Source organism: Emydura macquarii, unplaced genomic scaffold (genome assembly GCF_026122565.2).
Source record: "Emydura macquarii macquarii isolate MOO-44397 ecotype Brisbane River unplaced genomic scaffold, CSIRO-AGI_Emac_v2 contig_1483, whole genome shotgun sequence".
NCBI classification, from domain to species: Eukaryota; Metazoa; Chordata; order Testudines; family Chelidae; genus Emydura; species Emydura macquarii.
This window is the reverse complement of record NW_027131620.1, coordinates 15,761,553-15,785,914: the sequence shown is the minus strand read 5'-3', so window position 1 is coordinate 15,785,914 and position 24,362 is coordinate 15,761,553. Positions and strand designations below refer to the sequence as shown.

Below are 24,362 nucleotides of genomic sequence, written 5' to 3'. Positions count from 1 at the left end.
AAGACCAGCCCAACCGTATCAAGGGCAGATCGGGTTCGATGTGTCCCATCAGTGCCAAGCACAGCTAACCACAGTCCGCCCACACAGAGCAGGGGGCCAGGCACCCCAGTAGTCCTAGGCAGGTGCCCTCTGGCTGCGCAGAGAGCCCGCACACCTAGCCCCTTCCCCTAGAGGATAGGGGATCCAGGGTCTTTGGACAGCAGCAGCGCCTTGCTGAAGAAGGCTGAGCAGCATCTCTGCTTGCTCCCCCCTGGGCTGGGGCCAAGTGCCCCACCCACCTCCCATCATCTCTACCCTAATGCATCCCATCTTCTCCTTAAGGGGCGACCAGTTTTGGTTGGACATATTGCTGAAGGTTTCATCACCGGACATCATCTTTTTAATTAAAGATTTATCTTTAATTCCTAGAGACTCCAGGACAACCCGGGTTGGCAACACCTCCCTGCCCCCTTCCTGTCCCTTCGCCTCACAACCTCACCCTGCCTGCTCCCACCTCCTTCCCATTCTCCACCCACCCCCCTGCTCGCACCTCTTCCCCTATCCTTACCCCCATCTCCTCCCTGCCCCATCCTTCTATCCCTCCCAACCCCCTGCCCTCAGCCCCCTTCTGCAGCTCCGCTAACCTCTGGGCTCGCCCCGGCTCTGCAGGGAGGCTCTGGGCAGCTCCCCCCACTTACCCGGGCAGTGAAAGCAGCAGCCGGCGGCTCGGTGCTGCATGTCCCCTTCCTGTTCAGCACCAGCTCCGCCTCAGGAGCAGCTCAGCGTCCCCGCTCCAGCAGCAACGGCTGGGCTCGGCCGCCAGGAGCCCCCCCTCCCCGTGCCGGGCATGGCAGCCCCCACTGCTCTGCCAGCCGCCGGCTCCGTCCCTGCGCGGAGAGGTTCAGCTCCAGCCAGTCCCCCACCCGCCGCGTGCCGGGGCTGCCACCAAGCTGCCGCTGCCGCTCCCCCCGCAGCGCGCGCGCGCTGGATGCTTGGCGGCGGCGGCGGGGCTGCGCTGCACGGAGCAGGTTTTAAATATCAAATGCAGAGCCAGGTGCGGGGCACAGCAGCGAGCCGCGTGCGCCCGCCCCGGCCCAGGGGGTGGTGAGAAAGGCTGGGTGGGGGGAAGGCGATTCAGCCTTGCCGCTAGAGCCCATTTCCAAACAAACCTTTGAGGGGAAGAGGTGTGGCCGTGGGGGGCTTTTTTTTTTTTTTAAACTATTATTTTAAAAGTTTCATTTCGCTGCAGGAGCCTCCTCCCAGCATTGACGCAAGCCCCAAGCGGGTCGAGGGGGAGGGAGGAAGGAAACCTGTTCCACCAGCCCCCAGCACTTCAAAGTCCAGCGGGCTACAGCGCTGCCTGTCATACTGGGCTTCATTCATCTCAGCCCCACGACACGAAAGTGTTCGCTCGCTCTGTTTCTCTGCACCAACCTTCCCCCCTCCCCACCGTAGGAGAATCAGTTTAAACAGAGGCATTTTCCATTATGAAGGACAGAGAGAGGGAGGGAGTTTATGCAATTCAGTGATCAAAACCTTTAAAACAAGTTGAATATTCACATAGAGGAGAAAGCACGGATGGAGGTTAGGGGACCTGGCCCTCAGGGATAATGGTACTGCACAAAAAAGATAGAAGATGGTTTGACAAACCATCTTTTATCTGCTTTGTGTTTTAGAAAAGTAGGGTTTGATCCTGCAAACATTTATGCATCTGTCTCCATTACTCAAGTCCAATGGACTGCCAATATACGGTGGCAGTATAGCCACAACAATAAACATTTCAAGACTCAGTCTAAAGCAAGGGTAGTCTAAGGTTCTATTTTTTGGTCAAGGTCCACCTTTCTTGGTTAAGGTATAGGCAAGGTTCAGACTCCAGAAGAACATTTCTCACACCATAATAATGATAATAAGTAAACAAAGATTTCAGTCTTCAAAAGCATTCAACAGTCCACATTTGGCCCACAGTCTGCCTATTGACTATGCTAGTCTAAAATATTCCAAAGTGATTAGCACTTTGGGATGCCTACATTGTTATCTGAAAGAGGCCTGATTTGAAGTGTCTCATTTCGGGCACTTAAAAATTAAGCTGTCCAACACTATTAGTAAAACAGATTAAAGGAACATTTATTAACATGCCAGCTCCATTCTAGAGATCCTTTTCTTATTTTTAAGAAGAGCTTATCATAGGATTTACATACTATCCACTAATAACTATTTAATATTTATATCACAGTAGTGTCCAGATACTCTAATCAGAACAAGGATCTATTTTCAAGGCTTGTACAGTACCTGGTGTAGATAATATCCTACCGATAAACTTCATGAAGTCTACCAGTAACCTCACTAATGCCAATTTATTCTGCGTGGAAAGTGCTAAAATATTATAGTGATAGGCGGCAGTTCAAAACCTTGAGACACAGAAAGAGCCAAAGACTGAGATCAAATATTTTTAAAGCCATGTAGGGTTTTAACAAGAGATTCACGTTCAAATGGTCCATAAACTGGGTGCATTACCACACTTAATACAACCCCCCCCCCCCTTCAATTAGCTAACTGGTGACAGCCTTAACTCAGACTTTATTTGGTAGGATTAATAGGCTCACACCCCTTCTGCTACAGGATGTTAATCTGCTTTAAACTATACCAGTAGAGTTGAAAATGGACAGGATATAGTTTTCCTTTACTGGTACAGTGTTAGCGGTACAATCCTCCTCCTGTAGATGTAGTTATACCGCTATAAATGTAGTATAGCTCATGCCCATGGAGGAAGAGGACTAAATTATACCGGTGCAGGCACCTTTATACCAGCATAACTAAATCTATTACTGGGGTTGTACTGGTTTAATCATATCAATTAACAAAAATCAGTCCCCTAACCAACAGTTATGCAGATACAAAAACTGTATGTAGACCAGGCTGAAGTTAAATAAGCTTTGTTATTTTTAATCAAACTTTGCCCTTCACTAGTGACTTTCATCTGATCATCAAACAATTTATAGACAATTAAGTTTTACAACACACTTGTGATCTAAGGAAATATTCTGCACATATTAGAATGGGATAAGCTGAGCCACAGATAAATCAGGTGACTCATGCACAGTCACAGAGAATGTTAGTGGAAAAACCAGGAATAGAATCCCAGAGACCTGTGCTCAATTCTCTGCTCTAACCACTAGATATACTCCCTTCTAAAAGTACCGTTTTTCCAGAATGAGCTTCCATCATAGGAAATATCTTAAATAGGAAAGATGTTCATGATGGGAATTTTCATTAAAATAAAGTGATGACCCATAAAGAGATTTAAAATAATCAACAACAACAAAAGTGGTGATGTAAATATAATCTGAATTAGATCTAACATCAGAAAATCTGTCACAATGGATTTCCCATTTCAACAAAAAGGTATATTCTGCTCTCAATGATTGCATGTAAATTCCCATTAACATTAATGGGAATTATGCAAGCACATTAAGAGAATAATATACTCCTCCTGGTTTGTGACAACCCTGCGAAGTGGATGCTGCTTCCATCTCATATTTCAAAAGGAGCTTGTGGTGGCACTGTTACAAACCACAATGGAAAGCAGCTATTGTGCACAACCTGAATAGTTTTCCAAAGTGAAACATTTTGGTGATTTCAATTTTTTTCATTGCCAAAAACAGCATAGATTGTTTTAAGGTTTTTAAAAAATTAGAACTGTTTATCTGGAGCTTTGAGGGGAAAAAAAGGCCACATTCCTGGCAAAATAATGGTCTCTGTTATCCACAGAGGGAGGAATTATATGTATATCTTTTTAAGTGGAAGAATTTCTCTCCATTCACCAATTGGAGAAGATGGTCCATAATGATTTAGAATCATCACAGCAGATCAGATCCTTGTCCAATTACTCTGGTATACCACCTCCAAAAGCAGCTAATACCTGATGGTTCAAAATATAAAAGAGCAACACCTCTCACTCCTCTCCCATATTGCATCTAATCTCATTATGTAACACTGAACAGAATACAAACATTTGACTGTACACCTTGTTATGTGCCATTAGACTGTTTGTTGTTTGCAGTGTTGTTGTAGCTGTGTTGGTCTCAGGATATCAGAGACAAGGTGCATTATCTATTCTATTAATTCCTCTGAAGCACCTGGTATTGGCCATTGTCGGAAGACAGGATATTGGGCTAGAAGGACCATTGGTCTGACCAAGTATAGCTGTTCTTATGTTAAGAACAGGTAAGACTAAGCAAGATTCTGGATACGAGAAAGAGAAAAGATTCAAATACGATACCTGTGTAGCAAGTTGGGTGATAGATCAGGTGGTGGGGTTGTTAACATGAAAGAGAAGGAGGAAGTGGAGAATGCAATGGTTCTGTTGTCTCCATATTGAGCTGAATAATTGTGAGACATCTCTGTGGAGATGCAACATTGGACAAGGGTGGTGGTGGTGAAAAAGCCTCTCTTATGGGAGAGGAAGGATAGTCCAGTGGTCAGGGCATTAGCTTGGGAGTCAGGAGACATGCTTCAATTCTCTGCTCTGCTATACACTCCCTCTGTGAACTTGGGCAAGTCACTTAACGGCCAGTTTTTCAAAGGTATTTAGACATCTAAAGATGACAATAAATGCCTGGTGAAGTTTTCAGACATGCCTACCTGCCTATTGAAATCAATAGGAGCTTTTAAATATCCTAGTAGGTTCGATCTGCATTTTTAAGAACCTAAGTACTTTTAAAAATCTGGCCCTAAATCTCTTTGGTGACATCTTATTTCACAAGTGAGGGTTGTGGGGCCCAGAGCTGGGTGCGTAACTGCAGACACCTAACTTGTTGCATAGGAAATCAAGAGCTGGCGGAGGCTGGGTCTAGACATCCTGTTTATCAACTCTGAGCACTGGGCCTGTATTAATTTTCCCCCTGCCACCTCAACGGCTGGAAACCCCCCTCCACCTCACTGGCAGTGGAAAAATGCTGACAAGGTGACAAAGTTCTAGCAGGGGACAAGGTCTATAAAAGGGCAAAGCACCCAAACTAAGTTGAGCCATCACGGACAGGAACGGATCATCTGTGGAAAGGATTCTTGCCACCCAGGACACTGAGGGGGCTCCCAAGAAGTCAGGTAATACCTGAAGGTATTCGTAGTGGGTCCCACACCTGGAAGGGATGTCCACTGTCCGTTGTGGGTCCCGCTGCACTTGCTTTTTAGTGATTAGAGTTCTGTGAATAAACGTGTGGTTGCTTATACTCTTCGGCTCCGTGGTACTTTTGTCTTGAATTCACCCAGGACCTTACAAGGGTAAATACATTAATTATTGAGAGCTGCTCAGATACTAACATGAGTACCTGAAATAGAACTGCCCTCTCTCTCTGCATCAGCATAGAGACAATAGTTGAAACTATGCGAGCAGGTCGAGCATCCTGGGAGACAGTTCCAGACACTCAAGGAGATGGAGAAGCATCAGCTGGAAAGTAAGAGAAGAACCAAAAAAGACTATGGAGTCATACAGAAAGGGCAGACTACAAGTGAGGTGGAGGAATCCCTAGTTTAAAGCAGTTACTTTTAATTATTCGCCTTGTGTGACATTTTAATTGCACTATATGTTGTCTTCTCACATTATGTTGGAAGATAGAAAGGAAGGGTTGACCTCCACATTTTAAAAACCGCAGTCAATTCCCTTCTAATCTTTCTCTTTCTTGAGCTATCTAATCCTTCTCTTTGCTATCCACTCATCATACCTAAACCCCATGAACCATTAGCTATTTTGGTCATCCTTCTCAACAACTTTACAGGCTCCACTCTGTCTCTTAAAGACACAGAACTAAAAACAGGGCCTGATTCTGATCTCACCCATTTTATACCAGTGTAGCTTCATTGATTTCAATGGAATTACTCTTGATCTACACTAGAATCAGTGAGATCAGAATCAGGTCCTATGCAGTTTCTTTTTTGTTTTTGTTTTTTAAATGAATACAATGTACATGTGGGGCTGGAAGTACAAACAGTGCTTTAATATAAATCGGAAGCATGGCAAGTCAGAATGCCTTTACAAGGAAAGAAATAAAATGAGCTGGGATCTAACTGCTCAGCTCCTTGATCCTACATGTTACATATGCTTTAGACTATGGACTGTAAAATCATCCCACTAAATATAATTTTGTGTTCAATTGCTCCAGCATTATCATTTAGACTGAGGTTGTGCTGTCTGTAGAAATGCAATCATATTAGGGGGAAAACTGTTGATATGTCTTGAGGTATTATGAAAATGGAAAACAGGAATACAGCCAAAAAGATTAAAGAAAAAAAGCATTTCACACTGCTCCACCGATCCAGCACTGTGACATGGGAATGCATTATCTCTTCTAGACTACTGATAAGAGATTATATACAGTATAACATTTTTTACTTAATTCCAAATTATATGGTACAATTTAGATAATGATACCTAAAACAATTCCATTAATATAATTTTAGTTTACAAGGTAAAAGTCAGAATTAATGAAATATAAATATTGATAACTTACAACACATAAATCATCATCATTCCATAGAATAATGTATCAGGTAGTGAAGGTGTTGGGGGAGCCCATAACCACAGCAAAAGCTATACTCACTCTGAGAACAATGACGAAATGACAATTCATCTAGTTGCTTAACAAATCAGCGAAATCATCTCTAGAAATCCAGTAAAAACATGTATTTAATCACAATAATAATGTTTTACAAGAACATAAGTAGATTAATATGTGTGTGTGTGTAATTGAGTGTGAAACTGACCAATATGGCTCAGTGATCTGTTGGTGGTCCAATAGCTTCATGAAGGAAAAAATAGGATATTTCACTGGCAAAAAAGTGATCTCTGTGGGTGTGTACTGTTTTGCTTTTCTTTTGCAAATTGCCTTAAGGGCCATTTTCAGGCTAGCTAGCATTTGTGATGATTTGATAAAGAACCAGACAGATTTTCTTGTACATTGCCAAATCTAATTTTCTTCTTAACGTAATTCAGTGGGGTGCAAATTCTACCTATTATTTTGACTTTTGGATGCTGAAAATATGCAAATGTGGAACAGTGGACCAAGAGTTGAATGGATGTGTCATTTAACATTACATAGGCAATGATTAGTTGCAATTCCTTGCTTTGTCACTCGATGGCATATGGCAGCAAGATGTAGGAGTATTTGAGAGGGATGTTCTAGTTAGAGTGAATGCAACAGAGATGCCCGTAATAGCATCTTTACTTAAAGAGCATGCATATTACCTAAAATTCTAATAAACAGTTCTTAGTGCAACACTTCTCTGCACTCCTCTGATACCAAGAGTCCTGACTGATCAGGGGACACAGTTGAATGAATGACAGAACCAGGGATGGATTTAAGCAGCAGGCCACAGCTTTATTAATTAACACTGGGGAGGGTCATTATGTGACCACCCCACACTCTCACATACTAGGCATTTAACTAGGTCCAATACAGGGTTACAGGGCTCCCACCAAGCAACTAATAACTCAGGGTAGGCCCTCTTTACACCTACAACTCTGCTCACTTCTGAATCCTCTCACCTTCCTCCTGCAGGAGATGGAGGTGGTGGTAGAGGGGTGAGAGAGAGTACCAAGGAAAGACATCAGTCTGCAACTACTTCAGGTTTCCCCGTGTCCTACTGACACACTTCTGGAAGTTCATCATTTTAGCCTTTATCTGCAGTGCACACCAGCCACAAGTTGTGACAAGCTAAGAAGTTTTACTGTTCCTCATATTAAACTTTCAAATCCTATTCCATTTAACTCAAATGTGCCTCCATGATACTACAAGGAAACCCACCAGACCTCAGACAGTTTGGCCCAATGGGAAAGATTCCTTCCTGTTCCCAAAACAGGCAATCAGTCAGACCCACAGCATCTAGAAAAAAACAGCTCCTATACTACAACTAAGAGGAAGGAGGCTGGGCAACTAAATGGACAAGAGGCCCTTGAAAAGCCTGAGGAAGAGTTTAAATAGATGGGGAAAGGGAAAGCACGAGAACCAATCAGCCGAACCAGTCTGCCTACATGAGCCAAAGGGGGGCAAAGGGTTCAAGGAAGGGGAGGGGCCCAGTTCCTGTCTTTCCAAGCATGAGCTCTCACATCACCCTCCCTTCTGGGCATTGTGTCTCATCCCTGTTATTTTGACCAAAAACCATTCCCATTGAGAGAGGGGGACACAATCATCACACACTAAAGCAGTATACAATTTTGCATACAAGACTTCATCTGCTTGATCTTATCAAACAACATCCAACAGACACTCCAGCATGCTTTTAAACACCCTCAATTGCCAAGATTATTAGTTTCAAAAAACCTGGCCCACAAACTATATTTGGTATTTTTGGCCTTGCAAACTAATAATCCTATTGATTCTGCTCCAGGATGTTTTTGGATCCTGAGGATAGAGATTAATTTTGGAGGGCCCATGTTTTTGGATCCTGAGGATAGAGATTAATTTTGGAGGGCCCAAGCTTTACTCCTTTGCGCTGGGTGGTGATCACTAAGGTTTTTTTGATTAATAAAGATGACATGCTACAATTACATTATTATTTAATAAAGTATTCATTCCTTTGGTGATCTTTAACATTTTCATTGTAAACCTGATCTCTCCCCTTACCCTTTTTCTGAAAAAGGAAGAAAAAGCAAAGGAAAAGCAGCTTGACATATTCATGTGAATAAATTTTTTTTAATCCTTCACAAGCAATTTCCGTCTGGTTATAAAACTATCCAAAGCATTAAAAATAAGTTTTCAACCACTTTCTCTGTTCATTATCATTATCACCTATACTATTAGATCTTTCTTTCATATTTGACAGAAGTCAGCAATACAGATTCCTGTACCCTGACTTGACTAACATCCAGATCCTCCATGTAATTAATTATTTTTTTATTGCATAATTACCCATTTGGATGATTTAGATCTAACTGGATTTCCTTAATGTATGGAGCATTACAGACTCCAACTCAGCTCCTTTGTTATTCTACATTGTCACTGAGTCAGTTATAGTTATAATTTCTCTTCTCATTTGAGACAGTGATACTCAGCTCTGTCATCTTCTCTAGATTTATAAGCAGCCTCCTCATTTGCCTTTTTAAAAAATGTAACTCATCATCATTATCAGAGGGAACATCAATGGCTGCAACCATACTTGGCCAAAAAACTGATTAATCCTTTTAAACATGATTTTGCTGATTTCTTAATTTTATGCTGTGCCATTTCTGCCCTTCCTGGCTTGGAATAGATCTTATTACAGATTCCAGTTGTTACTTGAGAACCACGAGTCTGATCTTGCATGAGTGAAGTCAGTGGGAGCAGGATTAGAGCCCATATTTTTATCACTGAAAAGTCTTTTGTATTCCCTGTGAAATTTGTTGGATTCTGAGCCAGATTTTTCAAATATACTTAGGTCCCATTTAGACACCAAAATGAAGTGGTCAGATGTTAGAAGTGCTCAGCACCCACTAGGAACAGGTTTGAAAATCTACCCACTTCCATTTAGGTGCCTGTATGGTAGCTGAGCTTTTTTCAAATTTGGCCTTGTATCCTTACATCTTTTTCTGCAGCTAGCTCGACTCTTTCTTGCACCTTTATTACCTTCATATTTGATTACAGTAAGGATCCTTGGGAAACTTGCTAATCCTCAGGTAGGACAGTTGGGGACTAGCTATTTTCCTATCATTTAAGAGAGCCACTAGGGGCACTGATTCAAGGATAAGGAAGATTTTCTCACTGCTATGAGGACATAGTTGGGTGCGTGCTTTTGGTTGGAGCAGACCCTCAGTCTGATCCATGGGCTCAAATTATTGTACAATCACGGGTGCAAATTCAGAATCCATTTTTGAAGATTTGTCTGTTAATGTTTTCACTTTGGTTATTGCTTAGAAAACCTAACAAGCACCTTACAGTGTAATTATCAAAAGGTTACATAATCTGAGTTTAGGATTTTTGTTTGTTACTGTTATGTGAGTTGATTAAAGGTTGCTTTATAAAGTATTACATGTGTGATTATGGTACAATATAAAGTACAATCATGAGCTGGAAAATGGAGACTCAGTTGGTTGATCTCTGCTCAGAAACAGGTCAAGGCCATTTCAAGAATGAGAATTTTCCATTGAATAGACAGAGGGTAAAAAAACTTCTTTGGTGATCTTACGTGGAATACTTTGCCACATAGCAAGAACTGTTTAGATAATGTGTAATTTAAACTGAAATTTTTAGATTTTTGGCTTGCGTATCTAAGGTATACAAAAGAACAATGCTGGGCCAAACTGTTTCCACTTACACCATGGTAAATCCAGAGTAACAGCATTACCTGAGTATTCCTTACCAAAAATAAAGTGTTTCAACAAACAGTGAAAGTATGCATTTCACTAAAATACCCTGATGCCTGCTCACTCTCTCTAAATGAGAATGTATTCAAGAATGAGTCCCAGTTTTCAGATTTAAAAAGCTCCAAAAATGCTTAAAGCTATTTTAATTTTTTTTAAAACAGTCTTGAACATAACATTACAGGTCTCCTTTCTACAAAATGTCCTGGTTTCCACAGACTAGACAGAGAAAGATATGTAAATAATGTCCCAATCTCTCATTGACTGAGTCAGAAGCACAGTGAATTATATCAGGTACTACCTACCCAGAATGTTTGTTTTTAAATGCTGCACGTTAGTAGGTGTTCAAATTTTTTAGTAGTATGTCATCTGCTGAAAGGACGTTACTGATACTTCAAATGCCAGCAACTGTGGAAAGTAAATAATTAATTTTTTATGGATATTAATAGTTTGCCACAATACAGTAAAGCATACTATAAAACCCATGTTTACTGGACCCATAATTAAACAATGTTGATAAAAAGCAAGAATAAATCTATTATCTTCTTTTCAGATTTTAGACACCTATGCAGTCCGTTTATTTTCAGCACAGTGTTTTAAAAACTTCATGAAGAATGACTGACACCACATTATGTTATGCTCTGAAATGGAAGTGAAAGCCTTTGGTTCTCTATACCCTAATCTCATGTTCTTCATGGGGGACATTTTCAGCAAGTTGAGCATCAGCTTCCCTTCTTACAGGAGCAACTTGTGCGCAATTTTGCAGATGCAAAATGAATCATTGGCACAAGTTTGAGCACATGTACCTCTCTAGCTATTTGCCGTGGATATGCACCTTCAGATATGCAGTTAATGACATGTGAACCCAGATCTGCATCCACAATTCAACTGTGGATACAAACTGTTCCCCTAAAAGGAGTATTGAAAATATAGATCTAGATATCAGTCAGTGACTTGTATAAGAAAACATCAAACCACAGAGATTAATGAAACATATTCATTGTATTTATTCTGGAGAAGATTTTCAAAAAGCATAAAGGGGTGCCCAACTCTCCCAGCTAACTCCCCTTTGGCCCTTTGAAAATCTCCCTCTTCTTCCTCCACCATATATAACAGATGGAACTGAAGCAAAAACTTGTATTTGAACTCCAGCTGGGCTTGGGGCAGCTCAAAACTTTTCCTATAACAGGTCAATTCCAAAACACCTCAAACTATGACAAAGTTTTGATTTGGGATTCAACATCTCAAGATCACTATTGTTCAGATCCACAGCTCCAATTCCTCCCACTGCAGAACCAGAAAGTTTTGATTCATTCAGTCCCATTTCAGTTCAGACCCAGAGTTTTGGTTTGAGCCCATCTCTTATTCAGAGGCAAAATTAAAATACCAGAATAAGGAGCATGTGAATGCCTCCAAAAACAAATCTGTCTTTTGGAATATGTCCTGGTCAGATCTGCCAAGTGAACCCAAATGTCTTGAATTTAGGTTCTGAAGACTCAGTTGTTGCTCTGGATTGCCATGCAAAAGTGTAAGGGAGCAAATAGTCAGCCACTACCCAATGCAGCTGACCTTCTCTTACAAACCAAACCTTAGCCAAGGTGTTGAAATGACAATGCAAGATAATGACATTTACATCAGGACATTACATTATCAGACTGCAATACAGTTCAAATTTGGGATCACTGAACTTTGTGGTTAATTTAAAACCTGAAAATCTTTGGCTTTGTCTAGACTAGGATTTAAGGACATGATGTTAGAATGGAATACTGTGTGTGATGCTGGTCTCCTATGTTTAAGAAAGTTGAGTTCTCGCTCATAAGGTAGGTTTTCCATTTGTCTGATCATCCTAGGAGCCTCTCTCTGCACCTGTTCCAGTTTGAATTCAGAGCTTGGCTTGTTTAGCCTAACCAAACAAAGGCTGAGTGGAGATAAGACTGCTCTATAAACACATCAGAGGGAAAAATACCCAGGGAGGGAGGAGTTATTTAAATTAAGCACCAGTGTTGCTACAAGAACAAATGGATACAAACTGGCCGCCCAGTTTAGGCTTGAAATTAGATGAAGGTTTCTAACTACCAGAGGAGGGAAGTTCTGGAACAGCCTTCCACAGGGAGCAGTGGGGGCAAAAAACCTGACTGACTAAAACTGAGGTTGATAAACTTATGGAGGGGATGGTATGATGAGACTGCCTACAAATGGCATGTAGTGATCTGTGACTGCCAGTAGCCAATATGCCCAACAGCTGGTGATGGGACTCTACATGGGGAGGGCTCTGAGTTATTACAGAGAATTCTTTCCCAGCTGTCTGGCTGTTGGGTCTTATCTATGTGCTCAGGGTCCAACTGATCACCATATTTGGGGTCAGGAAGGAATTTTCCCCCAGGTCAGATTGGCAGAGACCCTGGGGGTTTTCACCTTCTTCTGCAGCAGGGGCATGGGTCACTTGCAGGTTTAAACTTGTGCAAATGGTGGATTCTCTGTAACTTAAGTGTCTTTAAATCATGATTTAAGGACTTCAGTAACTCAGCCAGAGTTTAAGAGTCTATTACAGGAGTGGGTAGGTGGAGATTGTGACCTTCAATGTAAAGGAGGTCAGACTAAATATCATGATGATCTCTTCTGGCCTTAAAGTCTGAGGCCATGAAAGAGTTAAGGCTTTAACTCAGCCAGTTTAGCACATATTAAAAATAAACTGTTGTGTTTATTAGCATAACTAACATGACAACATCACCCCTTCAAAGGCCCTCCTTCTTCACAACAGAAGCAACTGTTGGTCTTTCCACCACCCTGGAAAGGCAATGGTGGCAAACCAGAGTGGGAGGAGAAGGGTGATCCCAGTATTTACTCCAGCAGCAAAGGTTTATCTGTTTTGGTGAGTAGGTGGCAGGGCCAACTGCATCTTCCAGTTCTGCCACACAGAGTCCTCTGCTGTGGTTAGGTTGAAAGAGAACCTGCCCGAGAGCAGCGAGTCTTGGAGTTAACACACTACTGAGGGTGTCTACACTACACTGCAGCTGAGAAGTGCAATCCCCATCACAGGCAGAGAGCCGCTGCAATGTCCACACAGCTGTCCTTAGTGTGCTAGCTGAGCTAACTCAAGTCTGGGAATCACACACCCTAGCTGCAGTGTAGACATTCCTTGAGATTCTTGGAGTAGTTAACACTTCCCAGACTTATTGTTCTAGACGGCTTGCAGACTCAGGCAGATATCACTACATTGGTGACACTAGTCATGTTTTCAAAGTTTTTCTTCAAGTCACCAGAGCTAGAAACCTTTTTAAAAAAAATGAAAGCTGAGATTCTGATGTAACCATTTGACTCCAGGAGCTGGACCCATCTTGCCTATGCCTTATTCCGGCTCCGTCCACCTTGAAAAGGCAGCAATTATGAAAAGACTGACATTTAAGATGGAAATGTGTGGTTGAGGGCCTTGTTATACCAATCAATCACCCAGTGTATCTATCTTGATCCACTAAGGATCATGGAGACTATCAAGTTCAAGAACAAAGAACAGAGGTAAGAAGAAAAGACAATTTACAGTTTGGGGTTCAAGATCTAGAAGAAAGAATCACCATATTCGCTCTCATTGAACTCTGTTAGTCCTTGTCTATAATTAGCTTCTCTATTTTAGCAGCTCTTAAGAGACAGACTATAACTTGTTTATTAAACTTAAATATAACGTAGATTTGTCTGTTGTGCTGCTGCTAAGGAGTGGTGGTAACTCACTGAAATTTGCATACCTACACACAAATTTGTGCTTGACAACCAACTGTCTTGAGGATGCTTTGATGCCTAAGTGTCAGGAGCCTTTCATCAGGTATCCTAGAAACTCCACTGTTGCTAACAGCAGCTAATGAAAATTGCAAAGTTCTGTACATTGTTTTTTACCTTGTGATCAACATTAAAAATCAAGAAATCTCAAGAGTCTACACTGACTTTTGTAAACACATTTTATTCTTGTTTTAAACCTCATCTTGCTTCTCTCCTTTAATTCACACATTGGGGGTCTTTTTTTCCCCCCCCTTACTTTCTCAAAAATCTTGACTATTTCTATTTGTCTACAGAGGACTAGCTGGTGCATTTGCCGGTCAGATTCTGTTTGGGTGACAAGTTCTATGGTTACAATTCTGACACAAGGGAAGACAAAAGCCTTTCCTATAGAAAGGCTTGACATTCTCTGGGCCTTAGGGGCAGCTCTAGGGAGTGTCACAGACTTACCTGTTGTTGCTGTTGTACCTTCAGAACTTACTGTGTCCGTCTCTGAGAACCCTCATACATTTAGAAAAAGAAACATGCTTTCATTTTCTTTTGATGTCAGAAAAAAGATAGTGTAACTAAGTTCAAAGTTGGGGTTTTTTTGGTTTTTGTTTTTAAAAAGCATGTTACCCTTTTAGGGAAGCTTGTCGCTAAATAACATATTTCAATTTTCCTAATTGTTTCCACACATACCCCCAATGCTCTGGAAGCATTTATACTGGCCCCCAACACATGTAACAATTCTAGTCCCTTCATAGTTATGACAAACATGAACTCAGAAAAGGAAGTTCATCAGAATTGCTCCATTGATTTCAGTGGAGCTGAACTAAGGTGAGTTAGGAACTGGAGAGGTGTTTGATCAATGTAACTGAGGAGGATAAACTAAAATGCTATGGCAACGTACTTACTAATTAAAGTTAGATTTTTCGGCCAATGGCATCTAGTTTCTTTGCATTTTATTTTTAGACAATTCTCCAAATATTTTCGGCACGAGTACCCCCATACATCTGTAAGCTTGGAGCAGCCCATTTATCTTTGCATTTGCCAATATACCACACCACCTTCCTTCAAAATATAAAGAGCAATGTATAAGCTTCATTTTCACTGGTCTCAGGCAATGTTCATGAAACACTGGGTTATATTTAGTGGCATAATAAAGTAAGATAAGAATAACCAGGCTCAGTAGTTTTACAACCTGAAATGTACTGCATTTAAAAATAGCCTCTCAGATCATTCTACATCTGTGTTTATACGGCAATTCCTTGTGTAATTTAAGCATTGAAATATTTTGCTCTCAATCTCACACAATATCATAAAGTCTGAGGATTACAGCAAGGATGGCTATTCCTAGGAGCAAAATATTAGCTGCATATGAGATTGATGTTGGTAGTTACAATAAAGTATAATACCTCTATCTGTGCTACAGTGGGTATTAGAAGTACTCTTGCTGACCTACAGCTCTAAAAATGAATGACAAATAGCTTCACAGCAGTTTCTGTTATAAAGATTGAGATATAATTGACAAATTACATGCAGTATTTTAAATCCTTCAAATGCAATTATAAATTTATATCTTGTGAAACTTGAATCTTCCTGTGCCTTCCTAGGCAACCAAAATATTCAAACAATACCATCTTACAGGATTGTATACATACAGACAAAGTTTACCTGACATAAGCACAGAGAGTCCTCATATCTCCTTACCTTGATTACAGTAAGGCTATGATTTTCACTAAGTTGGACAACAATGTGTGTATATGGCAAATGCTGACTTAATAGCTTCATAAATCAACTGTGATGCATCCTCAAAAGCCTAGAAGTACTATCCAACACCTTTTATTTCTACAGTTTTATTAATATTTCTCTTTATCTACTTTTCTTTTCTTTTTTTTTTTTTTACCATTATTTGAGTATAAAATATTTTTATTGATTACATAAATAATTACTGAATACCAAGCCTTTTCACTAGCAACAATTATTTCTCACAACCCAGCACTTTCAAACCTTTTCTATAACTCACACTATGGCTTTAAAAAAACCCACCATTTATTTTCCAAACTAAGTAGCACCTGTGGATGACAGAATGTAAGACAGCATATTTTTAGCACATAACAGATTGCAAGTACTAAGGCTATAATTAGTATTTTATTCTAAGCACTGTAGGATCAAAATCAGATATAAAGATTGACTGCAGACAGGAATCTGCTCATCTAAACATCTGCTGTTGCAGAATGGTAGTCACTAGAGAGGTGTAAAGAAGAAAGCCACACTAACATTAACAGCAATGACACATAACAGCAGAGCAGTCCCTTTAAACACAGATTTAGAAAGACCAAAATTAAAAATAGCCATGTTTCTACAAGCCAAAAACCTCAGGTACTAACTCAGTTTATATTCAATTTACAAACTGGACTCAATGGAAGTTTACCCAAATAAGGACCCAATAGAAATTCAGCTGAGCCAGGTGATGATCAAGAGAGAATTATTCTATTTTTTTAAATGATGTCCAGGATGACTGGGTTATATTTGATAAGTGGGATGTTACCGCACCTATTACCAATGAAGATTAGCGCCTGGATTAGATGTTAGGCATCTGTAGCATTTTTGCCACAATCCTGAGTGAGAATCTCTACTGCACGTGTGTATCAGTTCTGTCTGCTGTCTCATTTAGTGCAGCTGCTCATTTAGGTCACAGGGTAGAGCATAGTGTTTTTGGAGCCCCAGGTTGTTTGTTCTATTCTGGAACATCACATGGAGCCATAAGCAGCTGGATGGATGAATCTGAGTATGGATTGTAAGGCTGTTCTACTTTAGAAGCAGCATGACAAAAGCATATATGGTTTGTGACTGGACTCGTAAAATAAGTTAAAAAAAATTTCACTATCTTGTTCACCTCTTGTGAAAGAGAAAAACTTAGAATCTATAAAAAGTGAGCCATGGCTTGTCCCATGAACCTCTCCAGAAACAAATGTCATCACATCACTGCACTGTCTGAGGGAGAAATATGGCATCTGCAAGCCCTTTTAAAACTTTCAAAGGAAATATGCCCTGACAAGCTCAATAAATGAGCTGAAGTTTATATGCAAGATTTTCTGTGAAACTCTAGCTTGGAAAATTCCAGCTAGAGAACAACTGAAACCTTTAGTAAAATTGTTAATTTCTAAAATAAATAAATAGAGTCATGGATAAGAGGCACAAGCCATAGGATAGTGAGGGGGAGGGAAACCAGTTTAAACAAAAACAAACCCTAAAGAGATTTTTGAAAGTCAGCTTAAAGGGGAAGACATTTTAAAAAAGGCACTGAATTAATGCCAATGTTTCTTTAAGAATTGTGCCTGATACTGCATATTTATCAGGACCCCAGAGATTTGTATAGCAAACACATGCCAGTTATTTTACGGAGAACATACTAATCTGTTTATATTCATATAAACCATCCTGCTGTGCACAAGCAAAACAGAGTGTGTGTATGTATTGGCCTTTGGAGGGATGAAGGACTATTTTCCATTCTCAGGTTTATGTAGCAAATTCTTTTTACATATTGATTCAGTTTCCCTTCCTTTCTTGGTGCATCTGTCATTAGAGGCATTGTTCCCTTAAAAATTTTCATTAGCTTCAGAACAAATATCTAATTAGAAGCTTTGTTGGATATTAGCACTAACAAAAGTAACTAAAATTCAGCTTTCACTGTTCTTATGTGAGCCCTATGTTTATCCTTCATCATAAAGTAGACCACGGCAGGGACCACATCTTCCTGGGTGTTTGTACAGCACTTAGCATCAGGGAACCCCATTCACAATTGGGCTTCTTTGGCTCTTCTGAAATATACATCATCAGGAGAATAGAATACTGTAAAATTCACCACAACAGCCATAAATGGGTACACCTGTGAACTGGGAGTCCATAGCAAATAGCCTTTGAAATGTATTTATATTTTATTTCAGAAGATTCTACAATGTGCTAGGGTTGCATTTCTGTACATAGCTGTCAAACCCAACATTCTTTATTGCTACCTTAATTGAATTGATTTGTACCATGTTTGTCAATACACACACACACTGCTGTGAAGTATCAGACAGTTTTAATGATTTATTTATTTTAAGACATTTGGTAGTAGCTGGAATGTCAATAGGTATGTGTTAAAATGATTTTCCTTAATTATTTAAGCCCTCAAAAGCACACTTAAAATATCTTAACATGAATTAAGCACTCACTAAATAATACTCAAAGGATCAGAATCGCTAACTTTTTGTTTGTTTGTATTTCTGTGGAAAGAATAATGAATCCATCAAGCTAACTTAATAAGCCACTATGTATCCATAACTAAAATGGATAGGAACAGAGCTTGCCCTCATATACAGTGCATCCTGGTGAGCATCTGGTAAAATCTATTGGTATTGGCACACAAGCATATTGACAAATAAGTAATCGTGAAGATACATGACCATGTTTTTCAAGTCCTTGGTGTTGAGATGACATTCATCTCAGGATTGATGCGCCTTGCATTTGTGCAGAGGTGCTGTCATCATGAAAGAATTCTGAAACATCTATTCTGAAGTGGTTTATGCACCTGAGGTCAGAGCTGAATGAAATCAATTAAATCCTACAAACTACTGCAGCAGCCACTCAGAGAGATAGCAGCAGAGAAGACAAAAGGAGACATATTGGTAACTACAGCTGGCATTCAGCAGAGGAAGAAGTAACTCTGTTCCTGTGTGTGAAGGGCTTTGTAAATCTGCATAAAAACATACTGAAATGAAATTTGGCTGGTAATGAGTATATCTGTAGCAAGATTCCTGTCATATGTTGGTATTTCCAATAAATAAAATATTGCAGTAATCTATTTAAGAGAAGAAAAGGAGAGGTTGAATTTTGCTACTGTTTATCAGGTAATAAAAATGTTGATTTCACTTATAGACATGGATGTGAAAGTAAGGCCTGAATCAATCAATCAACTTCAAGAGTCTTTATGTAGATGACTATATCAGAATCAGCTAGGGAGAATGAGACATTATCTGTTAATTTTTTTCTTAGCAGTTTCTCTCCTCATTCATCATTAATGGATAATGCTCCTTAGGAACTTGGAGAAGGTCAAACGTTGTTGCTGGACTGAGTCCTGACTTTCAGCTCAGGTCACCAGAAGAGTTCTTCTGAAGCTGTAGAAACACCAATTATTAGCATTAACACAACAACTTGATATAATATATTAATCTTAAGGCGATTACATGTCTAAATTTCCCTTTAGAGAAAAATGTCAAGTTGTTACAAATTGTATTCTGGTCATTTACCAGACTACTAGGATGGATTGAAGGAGGAGAGAAGCTGCTAACAGAAAGCAAATTATTAAATAAGACATTTCTCATTCTGCTGTACAGCTTCTCTCCTTCTTTATCACTAATGGGAAGTAGCGAGCAGTGAACTACAGCACTATGGAGAGGAGGAGAAGCAGAGTTTTAATTATTATAATAGAATAATATGCAGAAAATGGAAGTTCCTCCCAATATAAAGCAGGAGCTTTGTAATTTAAGAAGTTATGCGGGAACCAATCCATTAGAACCTTCCAACCAAAAGGATGCCTCATCTTCCTCAGATGACGCTCGTACACTTTTCTCTACAACACCGCTAGGGATCTTGTGGAGGAAGCCTTGATTCCTACTCCTCAAAAAGTTTTTTCAGATGTCTAGCATGCCAAATGGTGCAGGATTTTAATTTCTTGCCTGTAGCAATTCTGAGGCCTTGGCATTTTAAATGGAACGAGATGAACAGGGTACATTGGCATGTGCACTCCATATGCTTAGGATGTATCTTTGGAGTGCTAGGAATGCCTCAGTTACACCACAAGCTTCCAGCAGAGATTAGAACAAAATGATGTGAGAACTACTTCCCAGGATTTGTGGAAAAAACTTAATTTGAACAGAGATGTTTCTGGAACTATAAGAATAACCTTTTCCTCATGACAACAGTAGTGTGGTTCTTGCATAGAGAGAGGGCCAATTCGAAACCCTGTATTTTGTAGGTATGATGATGACAAAAGCCAGCCACAGGCTTGTCTAATCTGCCACTCTGACTACTCAACACTGGATGGTACTCAGATGGGGAGACTAACGTGCCAGCCTAAAGAACACTGCTAGGACTACTATCCACTTTTCTATGGGTTTCTTGGTTGTAGGACTCCAATCAACCATCCTGGAGAAACTTTAATGTAGCTGATATCACCAGAACTTTGTGATTATTATTATTTGTATTATAGCATCTAGAGACCTGGACTCCATTGTGTGGGACACAATGTACAAGCAAAGAGGCAGTCCCGGAACTAGTGGGCTCTCCATTTTCCCTCACACCAGAAATGTAATTTGAGCAGCTCAGTGAATGAAATTTCCGGGTTGAGTGCTGTTTGGATACCAAAATGCATCAATGAGGCTTGTGGAGAATCCCTGATGACCTACACTTCTCTTCCAATGTCCAGGGGGTCCAGAACCAGCTGAAGGAGGAGTTCTTGATTCAAGAGGTCATGTCTTTTTTGAAGGTACACTAGGGATTGTTCCTTGGCTGTCTACCACATCTAAAGTGCCACTAGCCTGGGCCAGCGGAGGACTAAGAGGAGGACTTTAACTCTCCATTTCCCTCTTTTCTATGTCCTTTACATGAACGGTCTTGATAGGCAGCAAATTCTTCTCAGTCTAGGACATTACTTCCACTGCCACAAAGAAGCTCTGACCTTGGGTAACTCCCCAGTTTTGGAATGAATATGAGCACTTCTGCTTCAGTCACAAGCCAACCTCTGATGGGAAATAGAAGAACATTTCCCCTGTGAGCACCATAATTGTCTTCTACGTGGTTGTTTCTTCTGAAGTAGCTGGTACTAGCCACTGTCAGACAGGATACTGGATTGTATGGATAACTGTCTGATCCCATATGGCCATGTCTATGATTTTGTTCAGACATGCCAATGCTCGAGCTGTCAAAGTAAACTAAAAGCATGTGTACTCTGTGCTTTTGGAAATTAGTTTGCTAGATGTGCTAATCTAATTTTGCATAGTCTCAGGTGTGTGGTTCCACATTCTCAGAAGGCATTTCTGGGGACACATTTTGAGAAATCCAACTCAGGTGATGGAACTAAAGGAAAGCTCCAGCAATCCTAGCCACTGGAGATAATTGGCTAAAGATGACTATTGCCAAGAAGTAACTGATGCAATGAAGTTTTGGATCTTTACCAAATTGGTAAAATTATGGCCAGAGCCATGTCTGTTCTTGACCCTTGGGTGAACAACTCTCTCCCCTGGATTCCAAAGTTCTTGTAGAATTGGAATTGTGGGTATGAATTCTTTCCAGCAGCTGGCCAGTTATGAATGTGGTTGTTTCTCTGGAAGAGACATTGATTGACCTGTAGTCTATACATGGGTATAGGTACATAACTTCCAACATCTGCCCTGCTATGACTAAGAGCCATTTCTTAGGACTCTGGGTGCAGATGGTAGACCAAAAGGAAGATTCTTATTCAGGAATGGTAAGCTCTCATACACAAATGCTTATTTTGTCTGTCATACTAAGGATTTGTGAGTTTGGAAAGAAAATGTATCTAGGTTTCCTTGGATGCTTTTCCAGCTTTTTCCCCTCTGCTAGGGAAATAGTCTCTTCTTGAACATCCTTGATATTAACAGTAACCAACGGATTTATGCTGGTTTTGATAGTGAAGGTTGAGAACTCTCTGCAATGTCAGCTACCAATTTCTCTTAAGTTTCCTCAAACAGCTTTTCCTCTGTTAATTTGAATGAACAAGCTATTGGTTTAGGACTATTGTTTGCTACTTATGGGTGTAACACAGCTTCCTCGTAGCCACCGAGTTAGCCATTGCTCATCACAAAATCATACCAAGGATCTGATCAGGACGGAATGGAGATCTCATTCTAAGCAAGGATCATATACCAAGAAGATGAGCCACATGCGTGACACCAAGATTTTCTTTACTAATATAGGAAAGGTTTTTGGTCTGAATGACTGTTTCAGAGACTTTGAACCACTGTGTGGTGTGTCCTCATTCCCATGGGATCTGTTGGGAGTCCCCTTCTGTAGGTATAACTATATTTTTCACTGGTTGAATGTTAGGCTCCCCAAACTTACATGGAACAAAGACATTTCATAACATTTTAGTTTAACATTTGGTTTGAATCAGATGTCTTCACCAGATTTTCTCATGTCCTCTAAGGAAGTGTCTATGGGATGTCACATATCTTATCATGATTGATGGGGAAGATATTTTATTAATACTAATGAGTTTCTTCCAAACCATTCAAATCCTGACCTAGAAGAGTCCTCCAGGTTTGGCAGCAGGTTTTGGTGGTGTATGTAGCGTACTTCCTGTGGTTGTTTACAGGAGGGAGGTAGCCAGCTATTCGTCCTGGGCTGGAGAGCACTCAACTGAGGAGGCGTACTGGGCCAAATATCTTGACTGTGGGAGTAGTGAGATAATTGTGCCTGGGAGCCTGAAAGGATGCCCCCCTGCTCCCCAAGGCTGGCTAAGATCCATGTATGCACTTTAGGAGTGACCTAGTATCACTCAGCAAGGCAGGTGTCACTGACATGGGAGGGACTTCTCATCTGCAGCTCTGTAATCCAATGATGGTGCAGCTGTGTGGGGAATGAAATCCTTCTGTGCCTCTGGTCTAGTCACGGACTGCCTGAGCAGCTCCTTATGCTTTAATGTGAAGCCAACCCATGGAAAGGGGGAAGGGCCGAGAGGACCCTCCTCCCCACCTTTCAGACCTTGAGCCCCTTTTCCTGGCAGACCAAGGGTCCATGGGTGAAAGCCAGCCAGCCAATTCCCATTACACTGCAGCCAGAGACAGAGCTCCAGTAGAATGACAGGTTCCCCTGGATGCCCAGACATACTGCAAGGTGGGCAAGATGCAGTGATCCTGACATGGAGCACTGCAAAAGAGCCTCTGTGAGGAGAAAATCCACAGCGAACACTTTCCACAGGGTGGGAAGGTAAAGGAGAAAGGGTTAAAACCCCATTTTTACACCACTTGCTCATTAACAATATGAATCTCTGCCTTATGAAGTTTCTGTGAGGAGTTCTTTTCTCTGTGGGAATCTTCATACCCTAGCTGAGCTTCCCATTGTGCTTCTGTAGCTCTCCACATCTGTCTGACTCTGCACCCATGCCCTGGCAGAGGAAAGGTTGGCAGCTTGCAGCAGCAGGGTATATAGCTCACCATCTCATATCATAGTATCTCATAGCATAGCATCATAATATATAGCTCACCATCTCATATCATAGCAGAGTGAGGGTATGCAGCTGGTGGCAGCAGGGCATCTCATCCTCTGAGGCTCCTGGAAAACCACCTATAGCATCTCTGACGTGGCTCAATGCTTTCAGGGCTTTTCGTTTGCTGCAGGAAGGGGCAGAGGGAGCCCTGCTTGAAGTGTGCTGTACTGAGAAGCTAGCGGGTTAGAGCTTCAATATTGGAATCAGTCCTCACCTCAAGAGAGGGGGAGAAGAGCTGGGAGCTCATATGATGTCACAATCACATGAAAAATAAAAATGAAAGTTACAAAGCAAAATGGTTGAGAGAAACTGAACTGCCAACTTGTACAACTGCCAGAAGTGGAAAATCTGGTGGCCTGTGCAGAAGGGTAGAGCCTTCAGCAATAACAGTTGGCCGCCTCCAAATTCCAGAATTGGAGACATTATCCTTTAGTGATGAATGTGGAGAGAAAGCAATGTAGAAAGAAAGGAAACAGAAGTTGTCCGGAAAGAAAGGTTACTTACCTCGTATCTATTGTTCTACGAGATGTGTTGCTCATGTCCATTCTGAATTAGGTGTGTGCGTGCCACATGCACCAGTGCCGGAAATTTTTCACCTAGTCATATGTGTAGGGCCAGCTCTAGCACCCTCTGTAGTGGTGCATATACACGTTATATATGGGGCACCACCAGCCCCCTTCCCTCTCAATTCCTTCTTGCTAGAACTCCAACTGAGGGGAAGGAGGGTGGGCTGTGGAATGGACATGAGCAACACATCTCGAAGAACAACAGTTACAAGGTAAGTAACAGTTCTTTCTTCGAGTATTTGCTCAATGTCCATTCTGAATTAGGTGACTTACCAGCAGTATCCCAGAGGTTGGCAGGAGTTCATGGATGTGATGATTGTAACATCACTCTTCCAAAGCCAGTGTTGTCCCAAGCTTGCTGTGGAATGGCATAGTGGGATGCGAAGGTATGTACTGAAGACCATGTAGCAGCTCTGCAGATGTTCTGTATAGCTACATGCACCAGGAAGGCCGCTGAAGATGC

General features: G+C 41.0%; 1 protein-coding gene across 12 annotated transcripts in view; it reads right to left on the bottom strand.

Moving 5' to 3' along the window:
• Positions 1–24,362, bottom strand: part of SULF2 (sulfatase 2) — a 209,140-nt gene that overhangs the window by 90,134 nt on the left and 94,644 nt on the right. Inside the window, exon 1 of one of the 12 annotated variants that reach the window (XM_067554309.1) lies at positions 678–816. The exons of the other annotated variants lie outside the window; for them this stretch is intronic. The gene's annotated coding sequence lies outside the window, so the exon portion shown is untranslated. Of the gene's footprint in view, positions 1–677; positions 817–24,362 lie in introns of those variants that run through there. 12 annotated transcript variants of the gene reach the window in all.